Source organism: Watersipora subatra, chromosome 9 (genome assembly GCF_963576615.1).
Source record: "Watersipora subatra chromosome 9, tzWatSuba1.1, whole genome shotgun sequence".
Classification (NCBI taxonomy): domain Eukaryota; kingdom Metazoa; phylum Bryozoa; class Gymnolaemata; order Cheilostomatida; family Watersiporidae; genus Watersipora; species Watersipora subatra.
Genome location: NC_088716.1, coordinates 63,558,685 through 63,578,651, shown reverse-complemented (window position 1 = coordinate 63,578,651; position 19,967 = coordinate 63,558,685). Strand labels below are relative to the sequence as shown.

At 42.4% G+C, this 19,967-nt stretch overlaps 1 protein-coding gene across 3 annotated transcripts in view; it reads left to right on the top strand.

Annotated features, from left to right (window-relative positions):
• The first annotated feature begins 1,629 nt into the window (after positions 1–1,629).
• The window catches only part of LOC137403833 (innexin unc-9-like), a 120,659-nt gene continuing 102,321 nt past the window's right edge, over positions 1,630–19,967 (top strand). For 2 of the 3 annotated variants that reach the window (XR_010979623.1, XM_068089898.1), the window contains exon 1: positions 1,630–1,753. The gene's annotated coding sequence lies outside the window, so the exon portion shown is untranslated. The remainder of the gene's footprint in view (positions 1,754–19,967) is intronic. The other variant, XM_068089899.1, reaches the window with a different exon arrangement.

Below are 19,967 nucleotides of genomic sequence, written 5' to 3'. Positions count from 1 at the left end.
GCTTGTCATTGTCAACAGAACTTACTCGACTCAATTGGTGTGTCCCCGGTCAAAACAGAAAGCTATGGTATTTTGTGTTTAAATTGTGGAGGCTGTCTGTTGGAATCGAAATACCTTGTGAGTACCAAATTCTCTAACTCTTATGTGAAGCAATCGTCTACCTCTTACACATAGCAAATTCGCAAGCATCCTAACTGGCCGAATCACTATCAAATAAATTATGAATTCTAAACTCGGGACAAGATCTGATGTCAAATAGTTAAATCAACACTTCGTCAGCAACGAGAGTGCAAAATAATATGAATAGCCCAGATACATTTTACGAATTGTCTAATTCTGTTTTATTCTATTAGTTCAAATATTAGTTATTTTATGGCATTTCAAAACATTAAAATTAATAAAAATTTGTATTCTAAGAACTTTCCAGATTGTTGTTTTGTCTATTTAATGAGTAAAAACGAATTCTTCACTGACGCTGCCTCAAGGTCAGCTAAAGGTTGGCTAGGAGTAGGAGAATGAACGGAAGGGTTGTCAAGCTATAAGATTACTAATATGCGGCTTCATTCAATCACACAACATAATAGCGGTTGTTAGGAGCTGAAGATATTATAGTCCATTATAAGGTGCACAAACAGAGCTCTAAATATTGGCATTCACAGGTGTGGCCCAAGTGTGTGAGTTGGCACTTCTATTGTTATATTAGCGAATGAACTATTAGCTGTTACAAGATACTCAACCATTCCAAAGTCGGAATCACCGTACTTGAGTGTAAAATATCAATGGAGTGAGACGGCAGTCATAGAGGTCATAGGTCATAGAGATCAATCTAAAATACAAAACAGAAAAATATTTTGCTACAAGCAGATTTTCCCTCAAACCTTTAAGTATAGCTTGACTCGGGAAAGTAATTTAATGTTATAGAGATGAAGATTTTCACTCGCCGTTAGAAAAGTATAAGTGACAAAGTGTGTTGGCCTATCAATTCCAAGCTTTCAGTTATTTTCATATGAGCTTGAGAAGCAGACAGAGCCAATGGTGAGCATCATGAGCCTTTTCGGGAGAGAATTTACTGCTAATGAAGAGATGGAGCATGTAATAATTGTTAGGCCGAGCTGCTGGTATAACAGGCCATAAAAGCAAGAGCTTTATATACGAACTCATTTCCTATGAATACCAACAGCGATGCTATGTCGGTACCGATGATCTACAGTATTATAGTCAGTGCAAAAGGATTTGTAGAACTGCATCATGCCAGTAAGACGCTGCGGCAGCGAGATGCCTAGAGTTAAACAGCTACCTGCGTAGACAGCTACTCGCCTAGACAGTTACCTGCGTAGACAGCGGCCGCCAAATAGAAATAGAAACAAGCTGGCAATATCTCAGGTGCGTATGGTGGGTCCGGTAGATGCTGGCAAACACAGATGTTTATTTTAGAAAGATGAAACATAAAACTAACACTGACTTATCCTCGGAGCGTCAACAGACGTTAATAACCAACCGCTAATTGCGCCAATAAAAAGGTCTGCCCTGCTGATCGCTAATAAGCTTGAAATGGTTGTAAATTGTTTATGGTGTAAAACGTGTAGCTAATTACAAGACCTTACTTTGTATGTAATTCACAGAAATAAAGGCTGCTGACACGACTAGAGAACCTTTTAGTATAGGGTAGACTGTCAGCAGACCGTGAGCACACTCACAGAAGACAAGATCTAGTGGGAAGCGTTTACCTTGTTACAAGAGCTTTATGGTATCGGTTAGTATGTTGGCATTCTTGACAGCTTACAGAAAGGTTATATAGCACTGTACGGTCTGATAAAATAATACTGTACAGTGCTATATGGTATTCTAATAGAGCAGAGTATAGCACGGTATAACATGAAAACATGGGGTATAGTATAGTACGCTACTTGGTGGTATATTAGGATATAGTTTAAAGTAATATATTATGATATAATATAATAAAATATGGTATAATATACCATAATATAAAATAAATTATATTAAAATATAATGCAATACATTATAATATAAAATAAACCGTGCTAAATTAATCACAAAACAAACTATAAACTATTCTCATACTTTCAGCATATAAATTATTCTCAGCTTCTTATTCATAGCAAACTCTATAAAAGTTTTTAGTTCCAAAATCTATATTTTTAGAGAACTATTTAGCAAAGATTTTTGAAAGTAATATGTGAAGTTTAGTTGAGCATATAGCAAAGATTGTCACTGTCGCACTGGTTTGTCGCTGTTGCACTGGTTTGTCGCTGTCGCACTGGTTTGTCACTGTCGCACTGGTTTGTCACTGTTGCACTGGTTTGTCGCTGTCGCACTGGTTTGTCACTGTCACACTGATTTGTCGCTGTCGCACTGGTTTGTCACTGTCGCACTGGTTTGTCACTGTCGCACTGGTTTGTCGCTGTCACACTGGTTTGTAAGCAGCATCGCTGACAGGCATTACAAATTACAAATATATTCTGTGCATTTCACACAAAAAGAGAATTTCATTTAACACTCTATTATGCATGTACATAGTGTACATAAATATGAAATTTACATGAAATATTTGTGAAATGTAGATAAAGTGTTCGTGAAATATGTATAAGAAATATGTATATGAAATATGTGAGAAGCAATCAAATGCAGGCTTCAATCTTATAAACTATTTGCGAAGCATCCTTTCCCAAGTATGAATTGCACTACGCTGTCGGGACACAGTTTAAATATTCTACTCTGACCTTAATAATACATCATAACATGAAGTTATTAAGAGAGAAAACTGTTGTTCAGAGTGTGCCCTGCTGGTAAGGTCTTACCTAAGCTCAGCATCTCACTAGCTAATTGTAGGTTTCAGCCAGCTGACACTATGCTAGTCTAATTGTGTATTAGAGTGTCTGAGGGCAGAGCATGAGACTAACGTGAGTGGAACTCTCCCTGCGGTTTATAATATTAATCCTCTCTTTTTCCATGAGTTGATTTTATATTTCATGCTTTTCATTTTATTATTAAATGTAATAAATGTTGTTAAAATTATTATTATTCTCAATAATACTAACTCTAGTTTTAGTTTTTCATTTGTTCTTCAGTTCAAACTTTAAGCTTTGTCTGTGTGACTTATTTAGTTGCAGGGCCCGTCGTACAATTGTATTGAGCTTTGTCTGTGTGACTTATTTAGTTGCAGGGCCCGTCGTACAATTGTATTGAGCTTTGTCTGTGTGACTTATTTAGTTGCAGGGCCCGTCGTACAGTTGTATTGAGCTTTGTCTGTGTGACTTATTTAGTTGCAGGGCCCGTCGTACAGTTGTATTGAGCTTTGTCTGTGTGACTTATTTAGTTGCAGGGCCCGTCGTACAATTGTATTGAGCTTTGTCTGTGTGACTTATTTAGTTGCAGGGCCCGTCGTACAATTGTATTGAGCTTTGTCTGTGTGACTTATTTAGTTGCAGGGCCCGTCGTACAATTGTATTGAGCTTTGTCTGTGTGACTTATTTAGTTGCAGGGCCCGTCGTACAATTGTATTGAGCTTTGTCTGTGTGACTTATTTAGTTGCAGGGCTCGTCGTACAGTTGTATTGAACTTTGTCTGTGTGACTTATTTAGTTGCAGGGCCCGTCGTACAGTTGTATTGAACTTTGTCTGTGTGACTTATTTAGTTGCAGGGCCCGTCGTACAGTTGTATTGAGCTTTGTCTGTGTGACTTATTTAGTTGCAGGGCCCGTCGTACAATTGTATTGAACTTTGTCTGTGTGACTTATTTAGTTGCAGGGCCCGTCGTACAATTGTATTGAGCTTTGTCTGTGTAACTTATTTAGTTGCAGGGCCCGTCGTACAGTTGTATTGAGCTTTGTCTGTGTGACTTGTTTAGTTGCAGGGCTCGTCGTACAATTGTATTGAACTTTGTCTGTGTGACTTATTTAGTTGCAGGGCCCGTCGTACAATTGTATTGAACTTTGTCTGTGTGACTTATTTAGTTGCAGGGCCCGTCGTACAATTGTATTGAACTTTGTCTGTGTGACTTATTTAGTTGCAGGGCCCGTCGTACAGTTGTATTGAGCTTTGTCTGTGTGACTTATTTAGTTGCAGGGCCCGTCGTACAATTGTATTGAACTTTGTCTGTGTGACTTATTTAGTTGCAGGGCCCGTCGTACAGTTGTATTGAGCTTTGTCTGTGTGACTTATTTAGTTGCAGGGCCCGTCGTACAATTGTATTGAGCTTTGTCTGTGTGACTTATTTAGTTGCAGGGCCCGTCGTACAGTTGTATTGAGCTTTGTCTGTGTGGCTTATTTAGTTGCAGGGCCCGTCGTACAATTGTATTGAGCTTTGTCTGTGTGACTTATTTAGTTGCAGGGCCCGTCGTACAATTGTATTGAGCTTTGTCTGTGTGGCTTATTTAGTTGCAGGGCCCGTCGTACAGTTGTATTGAACTTTGTCTGTGTGACTTATTTAGTTGCAGGGCCCGTCGTACAATTGTATTGAGCTTTGTCTGTGTGACTTATTTAGTTGCAGGGCCCGTCGTACAGTTGTATTGAACTTTGTCTGTGTGACTTATTTAGTTGCAGGGCCCGTCGTACAATTGTATTGAGCTTTGTCTGTGTGACTTATTTAGTTGCAGGGCCCGTCGTACAATTGTATTGAGCTTTGTCTGTGTGGCTTATTTAGTTGCAGGGCCCGTCGTACAGTTGTATTGAACTTTGTCTGTGTGACTTATTTAGTTGCAGGGCCCGTCGTACAATTGTATTGAGCTTTGTCTGTGTGACTTATTTAGTTGCAGGGCCCGTCGTACAGTTGTATTGAGCTTTGTCTGTGTGACTTATTTAGTTGCAGGGCCCGTCGTACAGTTGTATTGAGCTTTGTCTGTGTGACTTATTTAGTTGCAGGGCCCGTCGTACAGTTGTATTGAGCTTTGTCTGTGTGACTTATTTAGTTGCAGGGCCCGTCGTACAGTTGTATTGAGCTTTGTCTGTGTGACTTATTTAGTTGCAGGGCCCGTCGTACAGTTGTATTGAACTTTGTCTGTGTGACTTATTTAGTTGCAGGGCCCGTCGTACAGTTGTATTGAGCTTTGTCTGTGTGACTTATTTAGTTGCAGGGCCCGTCGTACAGTTGTATTGAGCTTTGTCTGTGTGACTTATTTAGTTGCAGGGCCCGTCGTACAGTTGTATTGAACTTTGTCTGTGTGACTTATTTAGTTGCAGGGCCCGTCGTACAGTTGTATTGAGCTTTGTCTGTGTGACTTATTTAGTTGCAGGGCCCGTCGTACAGTTGTATTGAACTTTGTCTGTGTGACTTATTTAGTTGCAGGGCCCGTCGTACAATTGTATTGAACTTTGTCTGTGTGACTTATTTAGTTGCAGGGCCCGTCGTACAATTGTATTGAGCTTTGTCTGTGTGACTTATTTAGTTGCAGGGCCCGTCGTACAATTGTATTGAACTTTGTCTGTGTGACTTATTTAGTTGCAGGGCCCGTCGTACAGTTGTATTGAACTTTGTCTGTGTGACTTATTTAGTTGCAGGGCCCGTCGTACAATTGTATTGAACTTTGTCTGTGTGACTTATTTAGTTGCAGGGCCCGTCGTACAATTGTATTGAGCTTTGTCTGTGTGACTTATTTAGTTGCAGGGCCCGTCGTACAATTGTATTGAACTTTGTCTGTGTGACTTATTTAGTTGCAGGGCCCGTCGTACAGTTGTATTGAGCTTTGTCTGTGTGACTTATTTAGTTGCAGGGCTCGTCGTACAGTTGTATTGAGCTTTGTCTGTGTGACTTATTTAGTTGCAGGGCTCGTCGTACAATTGTATTAAGCTTTGTCTGTGTGACTTATTTAGTTGCAGGGCCCGTCGTACAGTTGTATTGAGCTTTGTCTGTGTGACTTATTTAGTTGCAGGGCCCGTCGTACAATTGTATTGAGCTTTGTCTGTGTGACTTATTTAGTTGCAGGGCCCGTCGTACAGTTGTATTGAGCTTTGTCTGTGTGACTTATTTAGTTGCAGGGCCCGTCGTACAGTTGTATTGAGCTTTGTCTGTGTGACTTATTTAGTTGCAGGGCCCGTCGTACAGTTGTATTGAGCTTTGTCTGTGTGACTTATTTAGTTGCAGGGCCCGTCGTACAATTGTATTGAGCTTTGTCTGTGTGACTTATTTAGTTGCAGGGCCCGTCGTACAGTTGTATTGAGCTTTGTCTGTGTGACTTATTTAGTTGCAGGGCCCGTCGTACAGTTGTATTGAGCTTTGTCTGTGTGACTTGTTTAGTTGCAGGGCCCGTCGTACAGTTGTATTGAGCTTTGTCTGTGTGACTTATTTAGTTGCAGGGCCCGTCGTACAATTGTATTGAGCTTTGTCTGTGTGACTTATTTAGTTGCAGGGCTCGTCGTACAGTTGTATTGAGCTTTGTCTGTGTGACTTATTTAGTTGCAGGGCCCGTCGTACAATTGTATTGAACTTTGTCTGTGTGACTTATTTAGTTGCAGGGCCCGTCGTACAATTGTATTGAGCTTTGTCTGTGTGACTTATTTAGTTGCAGGGCTCGTCGTACAGTTGTATTGAGCTTTGTCTGTGTGACTTATTTAGTTGCAGGGCTCGTCGTACAGTTGTATTGAGCTTTGTCTGTGTGACTTATTTAGTTGCAGGGCTCGTCGTACAGTTGTATTGAGCTTTGTCTGTGTGACTTATTTAGTTGCAGGGCCCGTCGTACAATTGTATTGAACTTTGTCTGTGTGACTTATTTAGTTGCAGGGCCCGTCGTACAATTGTATTGAGCTTTGTCTGTGTGACTTATTTAGTTGCAGGGCTCGTCGTACAATTGTATTGAACTTTGTCTGTGTGACTTATTTAGTTGCAGGGCCCGTCGTACAATTGTATTGAGCTTTGTCTGTGTGACTTATTTAGTTGCAGGGCCCGTTGTACAATTGTATTGAGCTTTGTCTGTGTGACTTATTTAGTTGCAGGGCCCGTCGTACAGTTGTATTGAGCTTTGTCTGTGTGACTTATTTAGTTGCAGGGCCCGTCGTACAATTGTATTGAGCTTTGTCTGTGTGACTTATTTAGTTGCAGGGCCCGTCGTACAATTGTATTGAGCTTTGTCTGTGTGACTTATTTAGTTGCAGGGCCCGTTGTACAATTGTATTGAGCTTTGTCTGTGTGACTTATTTAGTTGCAGGGCCCGTCGTACAGTTGTATTGAGCTTTGTCTGTGTGACTTATTTAGTTGCAGGGCCCGTCGTACAATTGTATTGAGCTTTGTCTGTGTGACTTATTTAGTTGCAGGGCCCGTCGTACAATTGTATTGAGCTTTGTCTGTGTGACTTATTTAGTTGCAGGGCCCGTCGTACAGTTGTATTGAACTTTGTCTGTGTGACTTATTTAGTTGCAGGGCTCGTCGTACAATTGTATTGAACTTTGTCTGTGTGACTTATTTAGTTGCAGGGCCCGTCGTACAGTTGTATTGAGCTTTGTCTGTGTGACTTATTTAGTTGCGAGGCTCGTCGTACAGTTGTATTGAGCTTTGTCTGTGTGACTTATTTAGTTGCAGGGCCCGTCGTACAATTGTATTGAGCTTTGTCTGTGTGACTTATTTAGTTGCAGGGCCCGTCGTACAGTTGTATTGAACTTTGTCTGTGTGACTTATTTAGTTGCAGGGCCCGTCGTACAGTTGTATTGAACTTTGTCTGTGTGACTTATTTAGTTGCAGGGCCCGTCGTACAGTTGTATTGAGCTTTGTCTGTGTGACTTATTTAGTTGCAGGGCCCGTCGTACAGTTGTATTGAGCTTTGTCTGTGTGACTTATTTAGTTGCAGGGCTCGTCGTACAATTGTATTGAACTTTGTCTGTGTGACTTATTTAGTTGCAGGGCCCGTCGTACAGTTGTATTGAGCTTTGTCTGTGTGACTTATTTAGTTGCAGGGCCCGTCGTACAGTTGTATTGAGCTTTGTCTGTGTGACTTATTTAGTTGCAGGGCCCGTCGTACAGTTGTATTGAACTTTGTCTGTGTGACTTATTTAGTTGCAGGGCCCGTCGTACAGTTGTATTGAGCTTTGTCTGTGTGACTTATTTAGTTGCAGGGCCCGTCGTACAGTTGTATTGAGCTTTGTCTGTGTGACTTATTTAGTTGCAGGGCCCGTCGTACAATTGTATTGAGCTTTGTCTGTGTGACTTATTTAGTTGCAGGGCCCGTTGTACAATTGTATTGAGCTTTGTCTGTGTGACTTATTTAGTTGCAGGGCCCGTCGTACAGTTGTATTGAGCTTTGTCTGTGTGACTTATTTAGTTGCAGGGCCCGTCGTACAATTGTATTGAGCTTTGTCTGTGTGACTTATTTAGTTGCAGGGCTCGTCGTACAGTTGTATTGAGCTTTGTCTGTGTGACTTATTTAGTTGCAGGGCCCGTCGTACAGTTGTATTGAGCTTTGTCTGTGTGACTTATTTAGTTGCAGGGCCCGTCGTACAATTGTATTGAGCTTTGTCTGTGTGACTTATTTAGTTGCAGGGCCCGTCGTACAATTGTATTGAACTTTGTCTGTGTGACTTATTTAGTTGCAGGGCTCGTCGTACAGTTGTATTGAGCTTTGTCTGTGTGACTTATTTAGTTGCAGGGCCCGTCGTACAGTTGTATTGAGCTTTGTCTGTGTGACTTATTTAGTTGCAGGGCCCGTCGTACAGTTGTATTGAACTTTGTCTGTGTGACTTATTTAGTTGCAGGGCCCGTCGTACAGTTGTATTGAGCTTTGTCTGTGTGACTTATTTAGTTGCAGGGCCCGTTGTACAATTGTATTGAGCTTTGTCTGTGTGACTTATTTAGTTGCAGGGCCCGTCGTACAATTGTATTGAGCTTTGTCTGTGTGACTTATTTAGTTGCAGGGCCCGTCGTACAATTGTATTGAGCTTTGTCTGTGTGACTTATTTAGTTGCAGGGCCCGTTGTACAATTGTATTGAGCTTTGTCTGTGTGACTTATTTAGTTGCAGGGCCCGTCGTACAATTGTATTGAACTTTGTCTGTGTGACTTATTTAGTTGCAGGGCTCGTCGTACAGTTGTATTGAGCTTTGTCTGTGTGACTTATTTAGTTGCAGGGCCCGTCGTACAGTTGTATTGAGCTTTGTCTGTGTGACTTATTTAGTTGCAGGGCCCGTCGTACAGTTGTATTGAACTTTGTCTGTGTGACTTATTTAGTTGCAGGGCCCGTCGTACAGTTGTATTGAGCTTTGTCTGTGTGACTTATTTAGTTGCAGGGCCCGTCGTACAGTTGTATTGAGCTTTGTCTGTGTGACTTATTTAGTTGCAGGGCCCGTCGTACAGTTGTATTGAGCTTTGTCTGTGTGACTTATTTAGTTGCAGGGCCCGTCGTACAGTTGTATTGAGCTTTGTCTGTGTGACTTATTTAGTTGCAGGGCCCGTCGTACAATTGTATTGAGCTTTGTCTGTGTGACTTATTTAGTTGCAGGGCCCGTCGTACAGTTGTATTGAGCTTTGTCTGTGTGACTTATTTAGTTGCAGGGCCCGTCGTACAGTTGTATTGAGCTTTGTCTGTGTGACTTATTTAGTTGCAGGGCCCGTCGTACAGTTGTATTGAACTTTGTCTGTGTGACTTATTTAGTTGCAGGGCCCGTCGTACAGTTGTATTGAGCTTTGTCTGTGTGACTTATTTAGTTGCAGGGCCCGTCGTACAGTTGTATTGAGCTTTGTCTGTGTGACTTATTTAGTTGCAGGGCCCGTCGTACAGTTGTATTGAACTTTGTCTGTGTGACTTATTTAGTTGCAGGGCCCGTCGTACAGTTGTATTGAGCTTTGTCTGTGTGACTTATTTAGTTGCAGGGCCCGTTGTACAATTGTATTGAGCTTTGTCTGTGTGACTTATTTAGTTGCAGGGCCCGTCGTACAATTGTATTGAGCTTTGTCTGTGTGACTTATTTAGTTGCAGGGCCCGTCGTACAATTGTATTGAGCTTTGTCTGTGTGACTTATTTAGTTGCAGGGCCCGTTGTACAATTGTATTGAGCTTTGTCTGTGTGACTTATTTAGTTGCAGGGCCCGTCGTACAATTGTATTGAACTTTGTCTGTGTGACTTATTTAGTTGCAGGGCCCGTCGTACAGTTGTATTGAGCTTTGTCTGTGTGACTTATTTAGTTGCAGGGCCCGTCGTACAGTTGTATTGAGCTTTGTCTGTGTGACTTATTTAGTTGCAGGGCCCGTCGTACAATTGTATTGAGCTTTGTCTGTGTGACTTATTTAGTTGCAGGGCTCGTCGTACAATTGTATTGAACTTTGTCTGTGTGACTTATTTAGTTGCAGGGCCCGTCGTACAGTTGTATTGAGCTTTGTCTGTGTGACTTATTTAGTTGCAGGGCCCGTCGTACAGTTGTATTGAGCTTTGTCTGTGTGACTTATTTAGTTGCAGGGCCCGTCGTACAATTGTATTGAGCTTTGTCTGTGTGACTTATTTAGTTGCAGGGCCCGTCGTACAATTGTATTGAACTTTGTCTGTGTGACTTATTTAGTTGCAGGGCTCGTCGTACAGTTGTATTGAGCTTTGTCTGTGTGACTTATTTAGTTGCAGGGCCCGTCGTACAGTTGTATTGAGCTTTGTCTGTGTGACTTATTTAGTTGCAGGGCCCGTCGTACAGTTGTATTGAACTTTGTCTGTGTGACTTATTTAGTTGCAGGGCCCGTCGTACAGTTGTATTGAGCTTTGTCTGTGTGACTTATTTAGTTGCAGGGCCCGTTGTACAATTGTATTGAGCTTTGTCTGTGTGACTTATTTAGTTGCAGGGCCCGTCGTACAATTGTATTGAGCTTTGTCTGTGTGACTTATTTAGTTGCAGGGCCCGTCGTACAATTGTATTGAGCTTTGTCTGTGTGACTTATTTAGTTGCAGGGCCCGTTGTACAATTGTATTGAGCTTTGTCTGTGTGACTTATTTAGTTGCAGGGCTCGTCGTACAGTTGTATTGAGCTTTGTCTGTGTGACTTATTTAGTTGCAGGGCCCGTCGTACAGTTGTATTGAACTTTGTCTGTGTGACTTATTTAGTTGCAGGGCCCGTCGTACAGTTGTATTGAGCTTTGTCTGTGTGACTTATTTAGTTGCAGGGCCCGTCGTACAGTTGTATTGAGCTTTGTCTGTGTGACTTATTTAGTTGCAGGGCCCGTCGTACAATTGTATTGAGCTTTGTCTGTGTGACTTATTTAGTTGCAGGGCCCGTCGTACAATTGTATTGAGCTTTGTCTGTGTGACTTATTTAGTTGCAGGGCCCGTCGTACAATTGTATTGAACTTTGTCTGTGTGACTTATTTAGTTGCAGGGCCCGTCGTACAATTGTATTGAACTTTGTCTGTGTGACTTATTTAGTTGCAGGGCCCGTCGTACAATTGTATTGAGCTTTGTCTGTGTGACTTATTTAGTTGCAGGGCCCGTCGTACAATTGTATTGAGCTTTGTCTGTGTGACTTATTTAGTTGCAGGGCCCGTTGTACAATTGTATTGAGCTTTGTCTGTGTGACTTATTTAGTTGCAGGGCCCGTCGTACAGTTGTATTGAGCTTTGTCTGTGTGACTTATTTAGTTGCAGGGCTCGTCGTACAATTGTATTGAACTTTGTCTGTGTGACTTATTTAGTTGCAGGGCCCGTCGTACAGTTGTATTGAGCTTTGTCTGTGTGACTTATTTAGTTGCAGGGCCCGTCGTACAGTTGTATTGAACTTTGTCTGTGTGACTTATTTAGTTGCAGGGCCCGTCGTACAGTTGTATTGAGCTTTGTCTGTGTGACTTATTTAGTTGCAGGGCCCGTCGTACAGTTGTATTGAGCTTTGTCTGTGTGACTTATTTAGTTGCAGGGCCCGTCGTACAGTTGTATTGAACTTTGTCTGTGTGACTTATTTAGTTGCAGGGCCCGTCGTACAGTTGTATTGAGCTTTGTCTGTGTGACTTATTTAGTTGCAGGGCCCGTCGTACAATTGTATTGAGCTTTGTCTGTGTGACTTATTTAGTTGCAGGGCCCGTCGTACAGTTGTATTGAGCTTTGTCTGTGTGACTTATTTAGTTGCAGGGCCCGTCGTACAATTGTATTGAACTTTGTCTGTGTGACTTATTTAGTTGCAGGGCCCGTCGTACAATTGTATTGAGCTTTGTCTGTGTGACTTATTTAGTTGCAGGGCCCGTCGTACAGTTGTATTGAGCTTTGTCTGTGTGACTTATTTAGTTGCAGGGCCCGTCGTACAGTTGTATTGAGCTTTTTCTGTGTGACTTATTTAGTTGCAGGGCCCGTCGTACAGTTGTATTGAGCTTTGTCTGTGTGACTTATTTAGTTGCAGGGCCCGTCGTACAGTTGTATTGAGCTTTTTCTGTGTGACTTATTTAGTTGCAGGGCCCGTCGTACAGTTGTATTGAACTTTGTCTGTGTGACTTATTTAGTTGCAGGGCCCGTCGTACAGTTGTATTGAGCTTTGTCTGTGTGACTTATTTAGTTGCAGGGCCCGTCGTACAATTGTATTGAACTTTGTCTGTGTGACTTATTTAGTTGCAGGGCCCGTCGTACAATTGTATTGAGCTTTGTCTGTGTGACTTATTTAGTTGCAGGGCCCGTCGTACAATTGTATTGAGCTTTGTCTGTGTGACTTATTTAGTTGCAGGGCCCGTCGTACAGTTGTATTGAGCTTTGTCTGTGTGACTTATTTAGTTGCAGGGCTCGTCGTACAGTTGTATTGAACTTTGTCTGTGTGACTTATTTAGTTGCAGGGCCCGTCGTACAGTTGTATTGAGCTTTGTCTGTGTGACTTATTTAGTTGCAGGGCCCGTCGTACAGTTGTATTGAACTTTGTCTGTGTGACTTATTTAGTTGCAGGGCCCGTCGTACAATTGTATTGAGCTTTGTCTGTGTGACTTATTTAGTTGCAGGGCCCGTCGTACAATTGTATTGAACTTTGTCTGTGTGACTTATTTAGTTGCAGGGCCCGTCGTACAATTGTATTGAACTTTGTCTGTGTGACTTATTTAGTTGCAGGGCCCGTCGTACAGTTGTATTGAACTTTGTCTGTGTGACTTATTTAGTTGCAGGGCCCGTCGTACAGTTGTATTGAGCTTTGTCTGTGTGACTTATTTAGTTGCAGGGCCCGTCGTACAATTGTATTGAGCTTTGTCTGTGTGACTTATTTAGTTGCAGGGCCCGTCGTACAGTTGTATTGAGCTTTGTCTGTGTGACTTATTTAGTTGCAGGGCCCGTCGTACAATTGTATTGAGCTTTGTCTGTGTGACTTATTTAGTTGCAGGGCTCGTCGTACAATTGTATTGAGCTTTGTCTGTGTGACTTATTTAGTTGCAGGGCCCGTCGTACAATTGTATTGAGCTTTGTCTGTGTGACTTATTTAGTTGCAGGGCCCGTCGTACAGTTGTATTGAGCTTTGTCTGTGTGACTTATTTAGTTGCAGGGCCCGTCGTACAATTGTATTGAGCTTTGTCTGTGTGACTTATTTAGTTGCAGGGCCCGTCGTACAATTGTATTAAGCTTTGTCTGTGTGACTTATTTAGTTGCAGGGCCCGTCGTACAGTTGTATTGAGCTTTGTCTGTGTGACTTATTTAGTTGCAGGGCCCGTCGTACAATTGTATTGAACTTTGTCTGTGTGACTTATTTAGTTGCAGGGCCCGTCGTACAATTGTATTGAACTTTGTCTGTGTGACTTATTTAGTTGCAGGGCCCGTCGTACAATTGTATTGAGCTTTGTCTGTGTGACTTATTTAGTTGCAGGGCCCGTCGTACAATTGTATTGAACTTTGTCTGTGTGACTTATTTAGTTGCAGGGCCCGTCGTACAATTGTATTGAACTTTGTCTGTGTGACTTATTTAGTTGCAGGGCCCGTCGTACAATTGTATTGAGCTTTGTCTGTGTGACTTATTTAGTTGCAGGGCCCGTCGTACAATTGTATTGAGCTTTGTCTGTGTGACTTATTTAGTTGCAGGGCCCGTCGTACAGTTGTATTGAGCTTTTTCTGTGTGACTTATTTAGTTGCAGGGCCCGTCGTACAATTGTATTGAACTTTGTCTGTGTGACTTATTTAGTTGCAGGGCCCGTCGTACAATTGTATTGAGCTTTGTCTGTGTGACTTATTTAGTTGCAGGGCTCGTCGTACAATTGTATTGAGCTTTTTCTGTGTGACTTATTTAGTTGCAGGGCCCGTCGTACAATTGTATTGAACTTTGTCTGTGTGACTTATTTAGTTGCAGGGCCCGTCGTACAATTGTATTGAACTTTGTCTGTGTGACTTATTTAGTTGCAGGGCCCGTCGTACAGTTGTATTGAGCTTTGTCTGTGTGACTTATTTAGTTGCAGGGCCCGTCGTACAATTGTATTGAGCTTTGTCTGTGTGACTTATTTAGTTGCAGGGCCCGTCGTACAGTTGTATTGAGCTTTGTCTGTGTGACTTATTTAGTTGCAGGGCCCGTCGTACAATTGTATTGAGCTTTGTCTGTGTAACTTATTTAGTTGCAGGGCCCGTCGTACAGTTGTATTGAGCTTTGTCTGTGTGACTTATTTAGTTGCAGGGCCCGTCGTACAGTTGTATTGAGCTTTGTCTGTGTGACTTATTTAGTTGCAGGGCCCGTCGTACAGTTGTATTGAGCTTTGTCTGTGTGACTTATTTAGTTGCAGGGCCCGTCGTACAATTGTATTGAGCTTTGTCTGTGTAACTTATTTAGTTGCAGGGCCCGTCGTACAATTGTATTGAACTTTGTCTGTGTGACTTATTTAGTTGCAGGGCCCGTCGTACAATTGTATTGAGCTTTGTCTGTGTGACTTATTTAGTTGCAGGGCCCGTCGTACAATTGTATTGAGCTTTTTCTGTGTGACTTATTTAGTTGCAGGGCCCGTCGTACAATTGTATTGAGCTTTTTCTGTGTGACTTATTTAGTTGCAGGGCCCGTCGTACAGTTGTATTGAGCTTTGTCTGTGTGACTTATTTAGTTGCAGGGCCCGTCGTACAGTTGTATTGAGCTTTGTCTGTGTGACTTATTTAGTTGCGGGGCCCGTCGTACAATTGTATTGAACTTTGTCTGTGTGACTTATTTAGTTGCAGGGCCCGTCGTACAATTGTATTGAGCTTTGTCTGTGTGACTTATTTAGTTGCAGGGCCCGTCGTACAGTTGTATTGAGCTTTGTCTGTGTGACTTATTTAGTTGCGGGGCCCGTCGTACAGTTGTATTGAGCTTTGTCTGTGTGACTTGTTTAGTTGCAGGGCCCGTCGTACAATTGTATTGAGCTTTGTCTGTGTGACTTATTTAGTTGCAGGGCCCGTCGTACAATTGTATTGAGCTTTGTCTGTGTGACTTATTTAGTTGCAGGGCCCGTCGTACAGTTGTATTGAACTTTGTCTGTGTGACTTATTTAGTTGCAGGGCTCGTCGTACAATTGTATTGAGCTTTGTCTGTGTGACTTATTTAGTTGCAGGGCTCGTCGTACAATTGTATTGAACTTTGTCTGTGTGACTTATTTAGTTGCAGGGCCCGTCGTACAGTTGTATTGAGCTTTGTCTGTGTGACTTATTTAGTTGCAGGGCCCGTCGTACAGTTGTATTGAGCTTTGTCTGTGTGACTTATTTAGTTGCAGGGCTCGTCGTACAGTTGTATTGAGCTTTGTCTGTGTGACTTATTTAGTTGCGGGGCTCGTCGTACAGTTGTATTGAGCTTTGTCTGTGTGACTTATTTAGTTGCAGGGCCCGTCGTACAGTTGTATTGAGCTTTGTCTGTGTGACTTATTTAGTTGCAGGGCCCGTTGTACAATTGTATTGAGCTTTTTCTGTGTGACTTATTTAGTTGCAGGGCCCGTCGTACAATTGTATTAAACTTTGTCTGTGTGACTTATTTAGTTGCAGGGCTCGTCGTACAGTTGTATTGAGCTTTGTCTGTGTGACTTATTTAGTTGCAGGGCCCGTCGTACAATTGTATTGAGCTTTTTCTGTGTGACTTATTTAGTTGCAGGGCCCGTCGTACAGTTGTATTGAGCTTTGTCTGTGTGACTTATTTAGTTGCAGGGCCCGTCGTACAATTGTATTGAGCTTTGTCTGTGTGACTTATTTAGTTGCAGGGCCCGTCGTACAGTTGTATTGAGCTTTGTCTGTGTGACTTATTTAGTTGCAGGGCCCGTCGTACAATTGTATTGAGCTTTGTCTGTGTGACTTATTTAGTTGCAGGGCTCGTCGTACAATTGTATTGAGCTTGGTCTGTGTGACTTATTTAGTTGCAGGGCCCGTCGTACAATTGTATTGAGCTTTGTCTGTGTGACTTATTTAGTTGCAGGGCCCGTCGTACAGTTGTATTGAGCTTTTTCTGTGTGACTTATTTAGTTGCAGGGCCCGTCGTACAATTGTATTGAACTTTGTCTGTGTGACTTATTTAGTTGCAGGGCCCGTCGTACAGTTGTATTGAGCTTTGTCTGTGTGACTTATTTAGTTGCAGGGCCCGTCGTACAATTGTATTGAGCTTTGTCTGTGTGACTTATTTAGTTGCAGGGCCCGTCGTACAATTGTATTGAGCTTTTTCTGTGTGACTAATTTAGTTGCAGGGCCCGTCGTACAATTGTATTGAGCTTTGTCTGTGTGACTTATTTAGTTGCAGGGCCCGTTGTACAATTGTATTGAGCTTTGTCTGTGTGACTTATTTAGTTGCAGGGCCCGTCGTACAGTTGTATTGAGCTTTGTCTGTGTGACTTATTTAGTTGCAGGGCTCGTCGTACAATTGTATTGAGCTTTGTCTGTGTGACTTATTTAGTTGCAGGGCCCGTCGTACAATTGTATTGAACTTTGTCTGTGTGACTTATTTAGTTGCAGGGCCCGTCGTACAATTGTATTGAACTTTGTCTGTGTGACTTATTTAGTTGCAGGGCCCGTCGTACAGTTGTATTGAGCTTTGTCTGTGTGACTTATTTAGATGCAGGGCCCGTCGTACAATTGTATTGAGCTTTGTCTGTGTGACTTATTTAGTTGCAGGGCCCGTCGTACAATTGTATTGAGCTTTGTCTGTGTGACTTATTTAGTTGCAGGGCCCGTCGTACAGTTGTATTGAGCTTTTTCTGTGTGACTTATTTAGTTGCAGGGCCCGTCGTACAGTTGTATTGAGCATTGTCTGTGTGACTTATTTAGTTGCAGGGCCCGTCGTACAATTGTATTGAACTTTGTCTGTGTGACTTATTTAGTTGCAGGGCCCGTCGTACAATTGTATTGAGCTTTGTCTGTGTGACTTATTTAGTTGCAGGGCCCGTCGTACAATTGCATTGAGCTTTGTCTGTGTGACTTATTTAGTTGCAGGGCTCGTCGTACAATTGTATTGAGCTTTGTCTGTGTGACTTATTTAGTTGCAGGGCCCGTCGTACAATTGTATTGAACTTTGTCTGTGTGACTTATTTAGTTGCAGGGCTCGTCGTACAATTGTATTGAGCTTTGTCTGTGTGACTTATTTAGTTGCAGGGCCCGTCGTACAATTGTATTGAACTTTGTCTGTGTGACTTATTTAGTTGCAGGGCCCGTCGTACAATTGTATTGAGCTTTGTCTGTGTGACTTATTTAGTTGCAGGGCTCGTCGTACAGTTGTATTGAGCTTTGTCTGTGTGACTTATTTAGTTGCAGGGCCCGTCGTACAGTTGTATTGAGCTTTGTCTGTGTGACTTATTTAGTTGCAGGGCCCGTCGTACAGTTGTATTGAGCTTTGTCTGTGTGACTTATTTAGTTGCAGGGCCCGTCGTACAATTGTATTGAGCTTTGTCTGTGTGACTTATTTAGTTGCAGGGCTCGTCGTACAGTTGTATTGAGCTTTGTCTGTGTGACTTATTTAGTTGCAGGGCCCGTCGTACAGTTGTATTGAGCTTTGTCTGTGTGACTTATTTAGTTGCAGGGCCCGTCGTACAGTTGTATTGAGCTTTGTCTGTGTGACTTATTTAGTTGCAGGGCCCGTCGTACAATTGTATTGAACTTTGTCTGTGTGACTTATTTAGTTGCAGGGCCCGTCGTACAATTGTATTGAGCTTTGTCTGTGTGACTTATTTAGTTGCAGGGCCCGTCGTACAGTTGTATTGAGCATTGTCTGTGTGACTTATTTAGTTGCAGGGCCCGTCGTACAATTGTATTGAACTTTGTCTGTGTGACTTATTTAGTTGCAGGGCCCGTCGTACAATTGTATTGAGCTTTGTCTGTGTGACTTATTTAGTTGCAGGGCCCGTCGTACAATTGTATTGAGCTTTGTCTGTGTGACTTATTTAGTTGCAGGGCCCGTCGTACAATTGTATTGAACTTTGTCTGTGTGACTTATTTAGTTGCAGGGCCCGTCGTACAATTGTATTGAGCTTTGTCTGTGTGACTTATTTAGTTGCAGGGCCCGTCGTACAGTTGTATTGAGCTTTGTCTGTGTGACTTATTTAGTTGCAGGGCCCGTCGTACAATTGTATTGAGCTTTGTCTGTGTGACTTATTTAGTTGCAGGGCCCGTCGTACAATTGCATTGAGCTTTGTCTGTGTGACTTATTTAGTTGCAGGGCCCGTCGTACAGTTGTATTGAGCTTTGTCTGTGTGACTTATTTAGTTGCAGGGCCCGTCGTACAATTGTATTGAACTTTGTCTGTGTGACTTATTTAGTTGCAGGGCCCGTCGTACAATTGTATTGAACTTTGTCTGTGTGACTTATTTAGTTGCAGGGCCCGTCGTACAATTGTATTGAACTTTGTCTGTGTGACTTATTTAGTTGCAGGGCTCGTCGTACAATTGTATTGAACTTTGTCTGTGTGACTTATTTAGTTGCAGGGCCCGTCGTACAATTGTATTGAGCTTTGTCTGTGTAACTTATTTAGTTGCGGGGCCCGTCGTACAATTGTATTGAGCTTTGTCTGTGTGACTTATTTAGTTGCAGGGCCCGTCGTACAATTGTATTGAGCTTTGTCTGTGTGACTTATTTAGTTGCGGGGCCCGTCGTACAATTGTATTGAGCTTTGTCTGTGTGACTTATTTAGTTGCAGGGCCCGTCGTACAATTGTATTGAGCTTTGTCTGTGTGACTTATTTAGTTGCAGGGCCCGTCGTACAATTGTATTGAGCTTTGTCTGTGTGACTTATTTAGTTGCAGGGCCCGTCGTACAATTGTATTGAGCTTTGTCTGTGTGACTTATTTAGTTGCAGGGCCCGTCGTACAGTTGTATTGAGCTTTGTCTGTGTGACTTGTTTAGTTGCAGGGCCCGTCGTACAGTTGTATTGAACTTTGTCTGTGTGACTTATTTAGTTGCGGGGCCCGTCGTACAGTTGTATTGAGCTTTGTCTGTGTGACTTATTTAGTTGCAGGGCCCGTCGTACAGTTGTATTGAGCTTTGTCTGTGTGACTTATTTAGTTGCAGGGCTCGTCGTACAATTGTATTGAGCTTTGTCTGTGTGACTTATTTAGTTGCAGGGCCCGTCGTACAATTGTATTGAGCTTTGTCTGTGTGACTTATTTAGTTGCGAGGCTCGTCGTACAGTTGTATTGAGCTTTGTCTGTGTGACTTATTTAGTTGCAGGGCCCGTCGTACAGTTGTATTGAGCTTTGTCTGTGTGACTTATTTAGTTGCAGGGCCCGTCGTACAGTTGTATTGAGCTTTGTCTGTGTGACTTATTTAGTTGCAGGGCCCGTCGTACAATTGTATTGAGCTTTTTCTGTGTGACTTATTTAGTTGCAGGGCCCGTCGTACAGTTGTATTGAGCTTTGTCTGTGTGACTTATTTAGTTGCAGGGCCCGTCGTACAGTTGTATTGAGCTTTGTCTGTGTGACTTATTTAGTTGCAGGGCCCGTCGTACAATTGTATTGAGCTTTGTCTGTGTGACTTATTTAGTTGCAGGGCCCGTCGTACAATTGTATTGAGCTTTTTCTGTGTGACTTATTTAGTTGCAGGGCCCGTCGTACAGTTGTATTGAGCTTTGTCTGTGTGACTTATTTAGTTGCAGGGCCCGTCGTACAGTTGTATTGAGCTTTGTCTGTG